At 38.1% G+C, this 16,145-nt stretch overlaps 1 non-coding gene across 1 annotated transcript; it reads right to left on the bottom strand.

Annotated features, from left to right (window-relative positions):
• Nucleotides 1-16,016: 16,016 nt before the first annotated feature.
• On the bottom strand, nucleotides 16,017-16,123 carry LOC118576804. Its single transcript, XR_004944014.1, has one exon. It is a non-coding gene; the product is annotated as a U6 spliceosomal RNA (small nuclear RNA).
• Between the last annotated feature and the right edge of the window lie 22 nt (nucleotides 16,124-16,145).

Raw genomic sequence — 16,145 nt, 5'->3', positions numbered from 1 at the left:
TTGGCAGGCTTAGTCTGAGAGGGGGTGATCTTGGCAGCCAAGGAAAATGGAAGCTTCTGTCCAGACAAGAGATGCTGAAGAGTGAGCAAGAGCTGTGGGGATACAGAAAGGCACAGATTTGAGAAATGTTAAGGTGATAGTATCTGCCCAGCTTAGTGAAGGAGGATAGGAAGATAACAAACCCCAAACTCTTGGCTTGGGTGAAAAAACAAGTGTCTCACTGAGATAAGAAACATGAAGAGAAGCTTTAGAAGAAGATACAGAGTTTAGATTTAAGATATCCGTGTGACTTTAAACCAGTCGTTTAACACTTCAAATCCAGTTTCTCAGTTGACAAAATGGTTATTACCTCTACTTCAACGGTTCTGTTGAGAATTAAATACAATAATGAAACGAGGAAGAGTTATAAAATCACTGCCTGCTAGCAATGACTCAGGAAGACTGCTAATACTATCCATTTTTCCTCTCTAAGTAGACGCTCCCCCACCCTCACTCTGCCAAGATTTAACTGGGCACAAGCAACTCTGCCAGAAACTACATTCTCCAGTAGTATTTACAACTAAGTATGTCACAATTCTAAATATAATGAATGAAATGCCAGAAAAACTGAAGAATATACTTTCTGGCTCTTTTAGGGGGAAGAGGTCCTAGAAATTGAACCCAGATACTAATGGATATTAACCACATTCTCTACCAACCAGCTACACTACCAGTTCTTCACTCCCTTGTCTTAGAGAACTTTATGCACCCCTCTCTGTTCCCTTCCCACAGACTAGAAGGTGAATGTGTTAATAAGTTACCTGTGAACATGCAAACAAAAGCAATAGGAAAGAAGGATGGAGGTTCCCCTAGATGGTTTCAAGGAGCAGAACCTCTGACTACTTTGGTAACAAAAATGCTACTTCTGAGTGTTACATAAAAGATAAATTTCAGCTGAGCGGTGGTGGTGCACACCTCTAATCCTAGCACCCGGGAGGCAGAGGCAGGTGGATCTCTGTGAGTTCGAGGCCAGCCTGGGCTACAAAGCTATAGAGAAACCCTGTCTCAAAAAACCAAAAAAAAAAAAAAAAAAAAAAAAAAAAAAAAAAAAGATAAATTTCTACATTATCTTAGCCACTAAATGTGTGGGTCTCTGTTTCAGCAGTTACCCTGAACTCTTAACACACTCTCTCTCTCTCTCTCTTTCTTTCTCTCTCTCTCTCTCTCTCTCTCTCTCTCTCTCTATATATATATATATATATATATATATATATAATCTGTAAAGAGGGCTGTAGAATATTATTTTAAGGTGTGTTACTTTTGTTTATGTTGCATTTGTTTAACTCTGTGAAGCTGTGTTACTTTGCCTGTCTAAAACACCTCACTGGTCTAATAAAGAATTGAACGGCCAATAACAAGGCAGGAGAGAGAGACAGGCAGGGCTGGCAGGCAGAAAGAATAGATAGAAGAAGTTTGGAACAGGAGGAAGTAGGAGCCAGAGAAGAAGGTGGACTCGGGTCAGCCACCCAGCTACACAGCAAGCCATGGAATAAGAGTAAGATTTACAGGGGTTGGGATTTAGCTCAGTGAGAGAGCACTTGTCTAGCAAGTGCAGGCCAGGGTTCGATCCTCAGCTCAAAAAAAAAAAAAAAAAAAAAAAAGTCAGTCAGAAAGAGTAAGATTTACAGAAGTAAGAGACTGGGGAAAACCCAGAGACAAAAGATAGATGGGATAATTTAAGTTAAGAAAAGCTGGCAAGAAAGAAGCCAAGCTAAGGCCGGGCATTAATAAGTAATAATAAGCCTCCACGTGTGATTTATTTGGGAGCTGGGTGGCGGGCTGCCCCAAAAGAGCAAAAGAGCAAAAACAACCAACAACAGGCTGGTAAGATGGCTCAGAATCTTCAGAACCCAGGTTAAGGTGGGAAGGGAGAACCAACTCCATAAAGTTGTTTTTTGTCCTCCACAGGAGTATCATGGCAGGCCTGCCCACACCCACAGACTTGTGCGCACGCACACGTGGACACACACACACAATTTATCTGTTAAGAAAAATAACCAAGACATGTTTCAGAGCCCTAAAAATCTACTAGCTATTCATAGTGCCTTCAGGATTAAGGAGAAAAGCATTCATGAGTATATGAGAACACATGCATGCATTCATGCATGCATGCACACAATATCTTCTTAAAGATTCAAAGCTCTGAGTCAGGCATGGTGATTATGCCTTTAATTCCAGTGCTTGGGAGACAGATCTACGTGAATTCTAGGCCAGTATAATCTATATAGAAAGTCCCAAGCCAGCCAGGTGTACAGAAGGAGGCCCTGGCTCAAAATACAAAACAAAATAGCAAAACACCATCATCAACAACAACAAAAAAGCCAACTAACTTTTACAAGATCTTGTAAAAAACAGATGACTTAATGACAAACAAATCTGCAACCAGGAACAACAAAAACCGCTGACAGTCTTAGATGAGGGATAACTTACCTGAACATAAAATATGGGCTTAAATTTTTTAAAATATTTAAACTATAGTCATATGCAAAAAGAGTGCTAAACAAGCCAGCTGGAATAGCAAGTAGCTGGGCTCCAACATGACTGTACTCAGATGTGAAAGCACCTAGAAGCTAAAAATCAGTACAACCGGCTCCTACTCAAGAATGAGGAAGACGGCTCTTCATGGAACTAGCCCCTTGATCTGTGTGATTCTGCTGAGATGTTCTAATTAAAGCTCACAATTTTTCTTTTTTAAAAATAAAGGGATATGATACATATATTTGCAAGACAGATAACCCAAAGCTTGAGCCTGAGGTTTTAACTATATGATATCACCGTGGGGCATTAGCTACTGTTGACATCACCAAAGTGAGCAAATAATTTCCAAAGGAAAAAGAGTAAATTATGATAAATATAAGGAAACCTAGATTCTAATCCCAGGTTCTTCAGTTTTAAACTGTATGACCTTGAACATATGGATACTTGTCTGAGTTTCTGTCCTTGTCTGTACTATAAGAGTAGTGAGACAGATGATAATTTTTTCCAGTTCTATGAAACTCCAAATTCATACAATTAAAATCTTCTAAGGCCAAGCATTATGGCACACACTTTTAATCCTAGTACTTGAAAGGCAGAGGTAGGAGGACTCCCACAAATTTGAGGCTATCCTGGTCTACATGTGAGCTTGTGGCCAGTCAGGGCCATACAACAAAACTGTGTTTCAAAAAACTGACATAAATTTGAGCCAACACTGAGGGCATGAAAGCAAGAAAGCTGGCTTTACCCCTCGCTCAAGACTGCAAGAGGTAAATTAGCCTGGACAATGCTGGAAAGCTCAACCTGGTGAAGAAGACAGAGATCTGGTGGGCAGACCAACTCTGCAGCTGTCCAGGCCCAGAACCAGGGTTATGAATTGGCCTGCCCCAACATCTACCACATCTATAATCTGCTGGAGCATATGAAGGGACCTGACCTGCAGACACAAAGCTGCAGGATCTCCACAACACAGGGCAACAACAGGAGATTCAAGAGTCCCAGTGAGGGCCCAGCATTGATAGTCATTGGCCTCAAACCAGACCAATGACTCTACAATGAACACTTGTAAGTAAAGATATATGGACTAAGGGGTTTACTGCATGTTCACTGTGTCACACTGCAGCTTCCATGACAAGATTTTTAATTTTTTTCTTTCTTTAAATTGTATTTACTTTTTCCTTTTATTTATCTTGTTTTATTTTGGGGTGTGTGTGCAGGGGCAGAGGGTGGATTCAAAGGGACAGGGAAGTGAATGGGATCAAGACACATGATGCAAAAGACACAGAATAAAAAAAAAAAAAGAAAGTAAAAACATTAACATAAATTTAATTTTTTTCTGTTACATTAATGCTAATTTTAAAGTGAACTTGGTGGCTAGAGAAAGGGCTCTATGGTTAAGAGCTCTTGCTGAGAGTCCAACCAAGTTTGGTTCCCATTACACTTTCCAGGAAGCTCAAAACTACCTGTAACTCAAACGCCAGGGGCAGTCAGACTTCCTCCTCTGGCTTCTGTGGAACTGCACTCCCATGTACATAATCCACATATGTATACAGCATAATTTAAAAAAATATTTTTTAAAAGAGTAAGCAAAAGTTCAAGTAGGATGTATTGGCTCATGCATATAATCCAAGCACTTCTGGTAGTCTGAGACAGGAGGACTGCTTCAAATTAAGAGACTACCCTGGGCTATATATCAAATACCAGGCTAGCCAGGACTAAACAGTGTGACCCTATCTTATAAAGGGGGTGGGGGACACAGCTAACACAAGAACTCACAGAATATATTATCACTTCAATTTCTTCATTTAAAATGCAGTTAACAAAAATATTGGAAAATAATTTGCCACTGTCTTACTTTCTTTACAAGGCAATCAAAAGGAGTCTGGTACAATTAAATTCACCCAGACATCAAGGAAAAAAAGTTTCTTCAAACATTTCTTCAAATGCTTAAATATAAACCCTCTCTCATATGAAGATTATAGACAGTTATCTTAAACTAGCTCAAATATTAAGTGTCATTAAAATTAGGGTTATTGCAATTCTCACATACAAGCAAATAGTAACCAAGAATGTTTCAAGAGAAAGCAAGGGCTATAAAAGTAAACTAGCAATTTTGGCACTAAACTCTCTAAGAACACTAGACTTAGCAACAACTCTTTCACTCACCCATTCTTTCTAGGAAAACAAATCTTTTCTCCCCTTTCAACCCCTCAGCACTGTCTTCTCTAACCCTGAGACAGCTCTCACAGTTAATCTACCACAAAACTTTTGCCTTGAATTTGAAAAAAGAAAGGCACATGGGAATTGAACCCACGTCCTCTGAAAGAGCAAGCAGCTAGTCCCTCAACTGTTGAACCTTCTCTTTAGCTTGACCCAGATAGTTTAAAGGCTGATTCTACTTTGGTTAACCTAAATGAAAGAACTGGTTTTCCATATAAAAAACTGTATGATGTTTTCTAAGAAAATAGATGTGAGATTCTAGCCAACAAGTGAAAAGTATGGTGAAACAGACAAACAAGGATTTGGAGTCAGAAGTCCTAGAATTTAGGGTCCAAATTCTGCACTCAGGTTTTGTATAATTGCCTCATTTCACTTTTTCTTACCTACATAATGGACACAAAATAATAAGGAATAGAAAATACATTTCATTAGGAAGACAGATCAGCAGGGCAAGGTGTCTACCCCTGATGACCTGAGTTCAATCTTTGCAACTCCCATGGTAGAAGGAGAACAGACTCCTGCAAGTTGCCTTCTGACTTCCACATAAATTCTGTGACATGTGGATTCAATCTCCCCCCACACACACACACACAAAATACATATTAATAAAAATTTTAAATATAAAATTAGTAAGTGTGGTGGCATAGCCTATAAGCCCAGCACTCGGAAAGCAGAGGTAGAAGAATTATAAATTCAAGACCAGCCTTAACTACACAGCAAGCACCTAGCTCAGAAAATGGAGGTTGAGGTATTGGAGGGAGGAAATATATTCTGTATGTATCATCCATCATGTAAGCTGCTTCTTTTTTTTTTTCTTTCTTTCTTTTTTTTCAAGATAAGGTCCTGTTATTTAGCCCTGGCTAGCTGGTACTCTCTAAGTAGCCCAAGCTGGTCTCTAATTCAGGCCAGTACTCCTGTCTCAGCATCCCAAACTCTGGGATTACAAGTTTATACTGTCACACCCACATTCATATAAATTGTTTCTTAAAAAAATATAATTGGGCTGGAGAGATGGCTCAGAGGTTAAGAGCACTGAGGTTAAAAGCATTGACTATTCTTCCAGAGGTCCTGAGTTCAATTCCCAGCACCCACATGGTGGCTCACAACCATCTATAATGAGATCTGGCACCATCTTCTGTGTACATAATAAATAAATAAATCTTTTAAAAATATCTGTAATTATAGGGGTCAAGTATTTAGGCTCTGAAATCAGGTTGCTGCATATACCTTCATTAACTCTAAGACTGAGCAAACTACTTCCTTTTTTCTGAAACTCAGGTTTCTATAAAATGTGCATAGTATGTTCGAGGCCAGCCTGGTCTGCAGAGCAAGATCCAGGGACAGGCTCCAAAGCTACACAGAGAAGCCCTGTCTCGAAAAAGTACATAATAAGTTAGTAAAATGAAAAATTTTTATTTTGGGGGATCAATGGTTTTTGTTGCTGGTGCTGTTGTTGTTGTTTTGAGGGAGGATCTTAGCTTATTCTGTAGCCTAGGTTTGCCCAGAGCTCAATACATGGATGGCCCAGACTGCCTTCAAACTCACAGTGATCCTTTACTCTCAACACCTGAATGTTGAAATCACAGGCATCAGTAAAACCTAAAGTAACATAAAAATTCTTATAAAGAATTATGCTGGGCAAAGGAGGCACACACCTTTAAACCCAGCACATGGGAGGCAGAAGCAGGAATATCTCTGTGAATTCGAGGCCAGTCTGGTAAACAGAGCAAGTTCCAGCAGGACAGCAAAGGATACACAAAGAAACCCTATCTCAAAAAAAGAAAGAACTGTATAAATATAAACACTGTCACACATAAAGTTAATACAACAAAGTCACATTCATTCAAACGGAGCCTGGGAAAACTCATTTCTTTTATCACTATACTTCCTTCATACACGGAGTAAAAGAAAGAAATCTAAATGTGCTCTCAGAACCATATAAAACATAGACTTGTAAACTGCCCTGAAGTCAATTGTTAGGCCATCCAAATAATCAACAGAGGAGGCAGTAATCGACAACATAATAATGCAATAACATTTAATAAAGAAAAAATGACACTGAGAGAAAAATAAATAAAACTGATGTACATGTAATAAAATCCAAAGCCAGAAGCCCCTCTTCAGACAGAAAAATCCTTAGCCAATATATTAGAGCATTCAGAAATATAAATAATTAAACATGATGAAAATCTGGGTTGATATCCCACTAAGGAAAAGCATCATCTGCATTATCAAAATACTGTAAACAGAATCCATTTTCAGGAAGCAATAACCTGGATATGACTGCATAAAATTAAGCTTTCTAATCTTCAAAAACAGATGCCCCAATTGCCAACCACCTGCACCTTTTTTTTATGTAATATGCCAACATGTCTCACCTGAGAGCCACCACTGGAATCATGTGTAGTAACTGTTAACTTCTGTACATAACCCTCAAGGACTTAAAACTGGGGTTTCAATTTAAGTGTCCTCATTAGACATACTAGTTGTTAACTCCATCCTTCTCTACTCCATACATTACCTAGTATCTGAAGGTCTTCTAAACAGGGAACCTCCTCCTTCCTTATTCCATGGATCAAGATACCAGGATCCAAGTTCTACCTTAAAAATTCCCTTGGCTTAAGTCACATGTATCCTCATTCCATCCCATTCACTTTCACCACAAAGTTACATTCACACAGTACTTTCTCTACTCATGACCTCATTCTGACTTCTTTAGTAATTCCCAAGAACTATAATAAAATTTATCAAAATGTCTCCTTTACATAGTTCAAGTAAAATTTTTAATATTCCTTTTATGATAGTTGGTAGTGAATTTTCACTAAACACCTGATCAAATTACAAGTTATAGAATAATCCTAAATTACCCAGCATTTTTTCAATTTAAAAGGCATTTTCATACCTGTTATCTCATTGATCTTTACATTCAATGAGAAATCAACTATTATCATCCCTATCTGAAGTTTCAGAGGAAGTCAGTTTACCCAAGAAACCCAAAATAAGTAACAAAGCCATACCCATTCAGTCTCTTGACCAAGGAAATAGATGGTGAACCAGATTTCTAAATTCCCTTTAAACAAATTAACTAGCTATAGAATCAAGCACCAAGGGAAAAATGAACTCTTACTAGTTCAATGGTATCAACATGCAAACATAACATAATAACACTAGAAGACTCTGTTGTGGAATATTATTTTAAGGTGTGTTACCTTTGCTTATGTTGCATTTGTTTAACTCTGTCAAGTTGTGTTACTGTGCCTCTGTAACATACCTGATGGTTTAATAAAGAACTGGCTAATAGCAAGGCAGGGGAAAGGATAGGTGATATCTATCAGCAAAAGTTACTGCTGGTCTTCCCAGGACTTGGTCATTATCTCAAAATTTTCTTTCTGGGACCCTAAAGATACTTTGTCCACAGACAACAGAAAGAAATATATGCCCATATTCCAAAGAATTGGGGAGTGTGGGAGGCTTTTGATTATTTGGTGGGTTATGGATGTTTATTATCACTTAGAGGAATATAGTATATTGATACAAATTTAAAGTTATTTTTGTTATAATGTATATATGTTTCTACTCTTGTTTAAAAGGATGTCTTATATTGATACAAATTTAAGGTTATTTTTGTTACAACATATTGTATATATGTTTCTATTCTTGTTTAAGGTAAGATTTACAGAAGTAAGTAAAAGAAGGGGGAAAAGCCCAGAGGCAAAAGGTAGATGGAATAATTTAAGTTAAGGAAAGCTGGCTAGAAACTAAACCAATCTAGGGCCAGGTGTTCATAACTAAGAATAAACCTCCGTGCGTGATTTATTTGGGAGCTGGGTGGCAGGCCCCCCAAAACGAACAAGAACAAACAACAAGACACCCATTCTTTAATGAAAAAACTACCATCACATCATTTGGAATAGTGAGTCAAGAAGGATGGAAATCAACATTCACTGAGCCCTTATGTTATACAAATAACATGGTTACCATATCACCACTGAAAAGTGAGGATTTTCCAAACTTTGCAGATGAACAATATAAGGTTTATTCAAGTGTTAATGGTTTGTTACCCAACAATAGATAAAAGGCTTATCCAAAACTACCTAATAGGGGCTGGAGAGATAGAAAGACAGTTTTTGCCATTCTTCCAGTGGACTCAAGTTCAGTTCCCACCACTCATAATAGATGGCTCAAAACTACCTGTAACTCTAGTTCAGGAGATATGGTGTCTTTTCTGGCCTCCACAGGCACCTGCACACATGTGGTGCACATACATACATAAGCACATATACATGTAAAATTTAAAAAACAAAATTAAAAACTGCCTACTAAGCAGAGTCAAGATGTTTGAAACCAGATTCCTTAATTCCCAAATTTTCAGAGGTTTTTGTTTGTTATCTTTTTTTTTTTTTTTTTAAGAATTCTTAAACAGGAGCTAGAGAGGTGGCTAAGCAGTTAAGAGCACTGGCTGCTCTCCCAGAGGCCCCAGCACCCACATGGCAGCTCACAACTGTCTGTAACTCTAGTTCCACAGGATCCAGCACCCTCATGTAGACATATATGAAGGAAAAAAAAAAAAAAGAATTATTAAAACAGCATTTCGGGGTTGGTGATTTAGCTCAGTGGTAGCAAGCGCAAGGCCCTGGGTTCGGTCCTCAGCTCTGGAAAAAAAGAAAAAAAAAGAAAAAAGAAAAAAACCAGCATTCCTAGGAGCTGTGGTTTAGTGGGTAAAAGTCCTTACTATACAGACTTGAGGACCTGAGTTCAGCTCCCCAGTGCCCATATAAAATCTAGGTGCAACACCCATCTGTAACTCCAGAGTGATAGGGTGCAAAGAAAGGTGGATCCTGGGGTGGTCATTAAACAACTAGCCTAGCTAGAACAAAGAGCTCCAGGTTCAATGAAATACCCTGTTTCAAGAGAGCAATAGATAAGATACCAAGGTTGACTCCTGACCTCTGTAGACATGTAGAAGTGCATACACACACACCTTATATACACACAAATTAAAAAATGAAAAAGAAGACAAAGAATAGCATTCTTGCTAGGTGTAGTGAAGAATGATCCCAACACTCCAGCACTGAGAAAGCAAGATGGAGGCAGGAGGATGGGAACTTAAGGTTACCCTGGGCTCTAGAATAGTAAAACTTTGTAATAATAATAATAATAATAATAATAATAATAATAATAATATAATGATGATGATAGGGTGGTGAGATGGCTCAGCAGGTAAAAATCCCTTGTCAAGCAAGCCTGACAGCCATGGTGGAAGGGAAGAGCCACTACCGAAAGTTGTCTTCTGACTTGCACACTGTAATTTATCAAGAGCATGGCTGCACTCACACACACATCATACATACAAAAATAATAATAATAATAATAATAATAATAATAATAATACATTTTAAATCTTAAAAATAGAAAACTCTGGGCTGTGGTGGCACACGCCTTTTATCCCAGTACTCAGGAGGCAGAGGCAGGTGGAGCTCTGTGAGCCCAAGGCCAGCCCGGTCTACAGAGTGAGATCCAGGACAGCCAGACCTGCTACACAGAGAAACCCTATCTTGAAAAAACAAAATAAAATAAAAATAAATAAAATCAGATAAAAAAGAATAACAGATACATATATCTGGTGATAGGTATTAATTCATGTATATTACTGAGATAACTGCTGTATTATCAAGAGTTTATTAGAAACTTGAATGTATTATCAGGTACGTCTTACACTATAACTGAAAATCTAGCGTGAATGTTGAATTTGGTAAACATGCCTGTCACTAATTAGCTGGGACAGCTTAATTTAGTTACTTCTCTGAATTAAATTTCTCTTCTCTTCCTCAAGTTTTTTTTTTTGCATAGGTAAAATAGAAACAATACCTACTACTGCTCAGGATTCTCATTAAAATTTAGAGATAATATATGTAAACCACCTAGGGCAGTGTCTAGCACATGGTAGCTATAATCATCTCTTGCCCTCTGTGGATTTTCCAGGCTGAAATTTAAAGCACAAACATACAGTAAATACTCCAAATACAATAGACTGGTTGATATTATGAAAAATAAATATTTAGGTGATTTAAATTTTTAGTTTCCATCAGATATTCTGGCTGGGGATGGGGGAGGTGATCCCAATAATCAAAATCAACCTGCCTTGAACCCCTAAGCAAAACCTCTTCCCTCTTCAGATCTCACTACCTAGTAACCACCTGCCAGCCCCAAACTAAAGAAAATTGGCTCTGCTTTGGGCTAATTACCCAAGCAGCCTGAACAATTTGGAATAAAGGGAATTGTCAGCTAGAATGTTAGTGAAATTATCCACAACAGGAGACCAGAGAATCCAAATACCACCAGGCAGTTATTTCCATGAGAATAAAATCACAATTTATGAGCCCTGCAAATTATACCATTATTAAAACAAACATCCCATTGAGGCTACAGCTATCAGATAAATGGCTTTATTGTCCCTATTGTTTCATCCACTGCCACAAAGAGGTGCAAACTGAATGAGCTGTTACCAGAAGCAGTAATTTCTAGGAAATTACAAGGCAGACCTCCATCTTAAAGCTGCTTTGTGCTGGGTGTACACACTCTAGAGGGGAATGGGGAAATGAAGAATCAATTGCTCTTCACCTGCCACCACACTCAAAAATCCAAGGCTTAATATGCAGGACTCACCAGTTTTCCCCTGCTTTGTTGTCTCTCTCAGCAGGCAGTTCCTGGGCTTGCCCAGGAGGAAGAGTCTGAACTGAGCAAATCACTCTATTCACTAGGAAACCTTTCCAATCCTCCAACCCAAATAAACACAGAAGAGACAAGAAAATGGCCCCTGGTTTCCTTGGCTCCCAACAATACAAAGTACTTGAAGCTAGAGCACTGAGAACTAATGAGAAAGTACAAAGGCATGGCAGAGGCCCTTCCCATTATTAACAAAGAAAAACAAATCCCTTTACACTGTTAGCATCACATATCTCAAACTGTATCTTCAGATTTAAACAAATGACCTGAGACAGACTATGAAACAACTATTCTGTGCTTATTTACATCATGGAAGAGGCAAGGCAAATGTAACTCACTGAATGCACAAATATGCCAATTTTGAAAATGGAAGGAAGAAACCAGCACCTGCTATGCTAGTATTCTTACTTCTCACAACCCTGAGGTAGAACAGTCACTGAAAGGCAAGAATATAAGACTCAGAGAAATAACGTCACTTGCTTCTAAAATTAATATTGAGCTGAAGGTTCTCTGATTTAAAAATTATAAACACTCTTTTAAGTTTTTGCTTTCTTTATCCCTCTTAGTGCTACCTAATAAAATACTTTTTAAAACACAACTTGGGAAGCAGTGCCAGGCAGATCTCTATGAGTTCGTCGAGGTCAGCCTGGTCTACAGAGCAAAATCCAGGACAGGCACCAAAACTACACAGAGAAACCCTGTCTCAAAATACCAAAAAAATAAAAATAAAAAATAAATTAAAAAAATCATAACTCTGAGCTATTAAACCTAAATTCAACCTGAATCTTCCATGAAGTTCTAGTACTATAAAGCAGTCATGAAAGATGTAGAACTAATGAACTTATCATAAAGTTCACTTTCTAAAACAAACTTATAAAGTGAATGGTGATCATACCCTCAGGCTCATAGATGTTATAATTTACTGAGGGCAAAATGGAAACAGAACTCTTGAACTACAAGCTCACTGCTTATGAAACTTTATCATAATGCCAAATTTACATCTTGGCATAAAGACTCAAATACCTGACTGGGGTTCCTTGCTTATTTATAAAGAACATCTGTTCATATAATAAATAGCATATGGAACGCTGGGCATGAAGTGGGCACCAGAAAGCCCCAACAGGGCCTCAAAGCTACCTAATCTAAACTTTCCTCTTCAAAAGCACTAAAAATTGGTCCAAAAGACAATGAGCTCTAGGCAGAACTCTGAAACCCTCAGTGTCTTTGGACTACCAAATGAAAACATGAAAGGGCAATACTGGCTCCAGGGCTGAAGGGTCTCCTAGATGTTGAGCACCATGCTCTTCTCAGTGTACACTTCCCTAATATTCTCATGGTCTTTTAGCGGGTGGCAGCATCCTCACCTTACAAGTAAATCAAGGCTGAGTGAGGGATAAAATGACTGAATGCGTGCTGGTATGACCTCAAAACCACTGTTAAATCTATGATATTAGAAAACACATCAGCATGTGCCATGTTTCGTTGATACTCAGGGGAGATCTGCCCTTTCCTAAACGGAAACTGAGGAGTGCATTGAGAGGGTGGAGAGGGGCTGGGAGGAGAGCAAGAAGGAGAAATCGGAGCCGGGATGTAAAATTAATTAATTAATTAAAGAAAGAAAGAAAGAAAGAAAGAAAGAAAGAAAGAAAGAAAGAAAGAAAACACATCAGCAGCTGCTTGAGTTGGGGGACAGAACAAAGGGAAATGATTTTAAAGAGCCATCAAAAAACTTTTAGAAGGGCTTTTTATAACAATGTCAAGGGGAGGAGCAAAAGACCTTCCCCTTGCTACATCAAAGCATACTGCACAGTCCAAATGCAGACCCTTCCAAACACCTGGTAACCATCCATGTGGTCAATCCATCCCCTTATGCAGCCCTGCTGGGGAAAGTAAACTCAGATCTCACTAGGAAACCTCTGTGGGCTCCCACAGATTTCTTTGTGTATCCCTGGCTGTCCTGGAACTAGCTCAGTAGACCAGGCTTGCCTCAATCCCATAGAGATTCCTCTGCCCCTGCCTCCTGAATGATAGGATTAAAAGTTTACACTGTGACTGTCTAGGCTTGCAAGTTTCTTTTCTTTCTTTCTTTCTTTTTTCTTTTCTTCCTTTCTTTCTTTCTTTCTTCCTTTCTTTCTTTTCTTCTTTCTTTCTTTCTTTCCTTCTTTCCTCCTTTCTTTCTTTCTTTCTTTCCTTCTTTCTTTCTTTTTCTGGTTTTCAAGACAGGGTTTCTCTATGTAGCTTTGGAGGCTGTCCTAGATCTCCCTCTGTAGACTAGGCTGGCCTCCAACTCTCAAAGATCCGCCTGGCTCTGCCTCCCGAGTGCTGGGATTAAAGGCTAGCGCCACCACCGCCCAGCGCAAGTTTCGTTTTATAACATTAATACAATTAAAATTATATATAGAAATATAAAAAAAAAGAAAAGAAACTTTTAGAGGAGGTAAGAATGCTCATCATCAGAATTGTAGTGATGGTTTCATGGGTATAACCAGATGGCAAAACTTACCAAACTACATTTAATTTATATAATTTATTGTGTATCAGTTTTACCTCAGTGAAGCTGTTTAAAGGAAAACACACACACACACACACACACACACACACACACTATGTGTACACACGCACAATCATACCACATTTGCTTTTTACTAACCACTGACCATTACATAGTATCAACCTTTAAATTGTGTCTGATTATACATATGCCAAGCAAATGAACTATTTCCTTAACCAATTTAGTTTCTAGTTTATATTAAAAAGACATCATTGAAAGTTTTAAATGAGTAAAAAGTATTGTTCTAAACAATAGCATTTTGAAATATATTTTCATATAAATGCAATGTTGGTTATAAAATATGACTTGGTAAAGAATAAAAAGTAAAGGGTTTTTTTTAGTATCATATAAACTTGGGAATAAATTCGACACTTGATTCCTATTAGTGGATCTAGTAGGATTTCTAAATCTGTGTCCAGTTCTTCAAAGTCAAAGTGAGCAAAATGCATATCTATAATTACAACTCTCAAAAGACAGAAACAACAGATCTCTAAGGGTTTGAGGCCAGCCTAGAAAAAAAAAATCAAAGTGAGAGTGATAATAACCAGGTTGCCAGTCTTAGCTCTGGCTACATATGTAACTGGATACTACTAACGTTTATGTCTTATAAGTTTGGAAGCTGGGAAGTCCAAAAACAAGGTGCTAGGGGATGCACTGTCTAGTGAGGACTTGCTTCCTGTCTTCCAGATGGCACTCTTCTCATTGCACCCTGACACAGGAGAGTAAGTAGTCTGTCTTCTTATAAGGACACTGACCCCATCATGAGCATTCTACAGTCAAGATCTAATTACATCCCAAAGGCCTCATTTCCAAATACCATCACATGGGGGATTAGAGCTCTGGTATGAGAATTCAAAGGAAACACCAACAGTTAATGGAACTATGATTTACAGGAAATCATGCCCTATACCAAGCATTGAAGTAACCACTTTATTTCATTTAATCCTCACAGCAGCTACATAATGTAAATACCACTATATCTTCATCTAACAAATGGAAAAAATTATAAAAAGATTAAATCATTTTGAAGATCACACATAAGTAAATCCAACAACTGAGAACTAGAATCGTTAACAAATTTATTCTGATGAATAAACTTAAATGACATAAATACATTTGTGCCAGTATCAAATAAATGATAGAATTCCTACTCTCCTGCCCCTCCTGCCCCATACTGAGAATCAAACACAGGCCCTAGTGTTCTATCCCAGAGATACTACAGCCCACATGCAAACTTGCTCCCTCTTTTTTTTTTCCTTTTCCTTTCTTTCTTTTTTTTTTTTCTGAGATAGAGTCTCACTCTGCAGCCCTGGCTAGCTCAAACTTATGGCCAATCTTCTTGCCTCAGCTTCCCAAGTACTGATATTATAGATGTGAAGCACCATTCCTATAACCTCTATTATTTAAACCAAGCTTCTCTAAATAAATCTAGTGTATCAAAAAGTAAAACTGGTAAGATTAATAGTGTGTACTTTATCTAATTCATCCCTAGTTCCTAGGACTATTATTTGTTTTACCAGTACAGAAAAAAAAAAAAAAAAAAAAAAAAAAGGAATTCAGGGATGTTAAATGTTCAGTGGTGGTAGAAACAAAGTATCACTTAGATGCAGATAGAAGTCAGACTGGAGAGATGGCTCAGACAGAGGTTAAGAGCACCAACTGTTCTTCCAGAGGTCCTGAGTTCAATTCCCAGCAACCACATGGTGGCTCACAACCATCTGTAATGAGATCTGACACCCTCTTCTGTATACATAATAAATAAATAAATCTTTAAAAAAAAAAAAAGTAAACATTAAAAAAAAAAAGTAAGAACCCCATTTCTTCTGACATCTAATATGGACTGAAGACTAGTAGCTGTCCAGGAGTCTTCCAGGCCTCCTGCTCTAGATTGGCATCATCGATTGAGAAGCTACTGGTTCTCAGCCTCTCCAGGTAAAGACAGTCACAGCTGGACTGCCCAGAGCATACTGTGTAAGCCAATATAAGAAACTCACTTTTTTTTTTTTTAAATATGGAACGCTTCACGAATTTGCGTGTCATCTTTGCACAGGGGCCATGCTAATCTTCTCTATATCGTTCCAATTTTAGTATATGTGCTGCAGAAGCGAGCACAAAACTCACTTTTAAATATATA

The sequence above is a fragment of the Onychomys torridus genome, chromosome 1 (assembly GCF_903995425.1).
Source record: "Onychomys torridus chromosome 1, mOncTor1.1, whole genome shotgun sequence".
Taxonomy (NCBI): domain Eukaryota; kingdom Metazoa; phylum Chordata; class Mammalia; order Rodentia; family Cricetidae; genus Onychomys; species Onychomys torridus.
The sequence above is the reverse complement of the archived record's forward strand: the minus strand, read 5'-3'. Positions and strand labels throughout refer to the sequence as shown.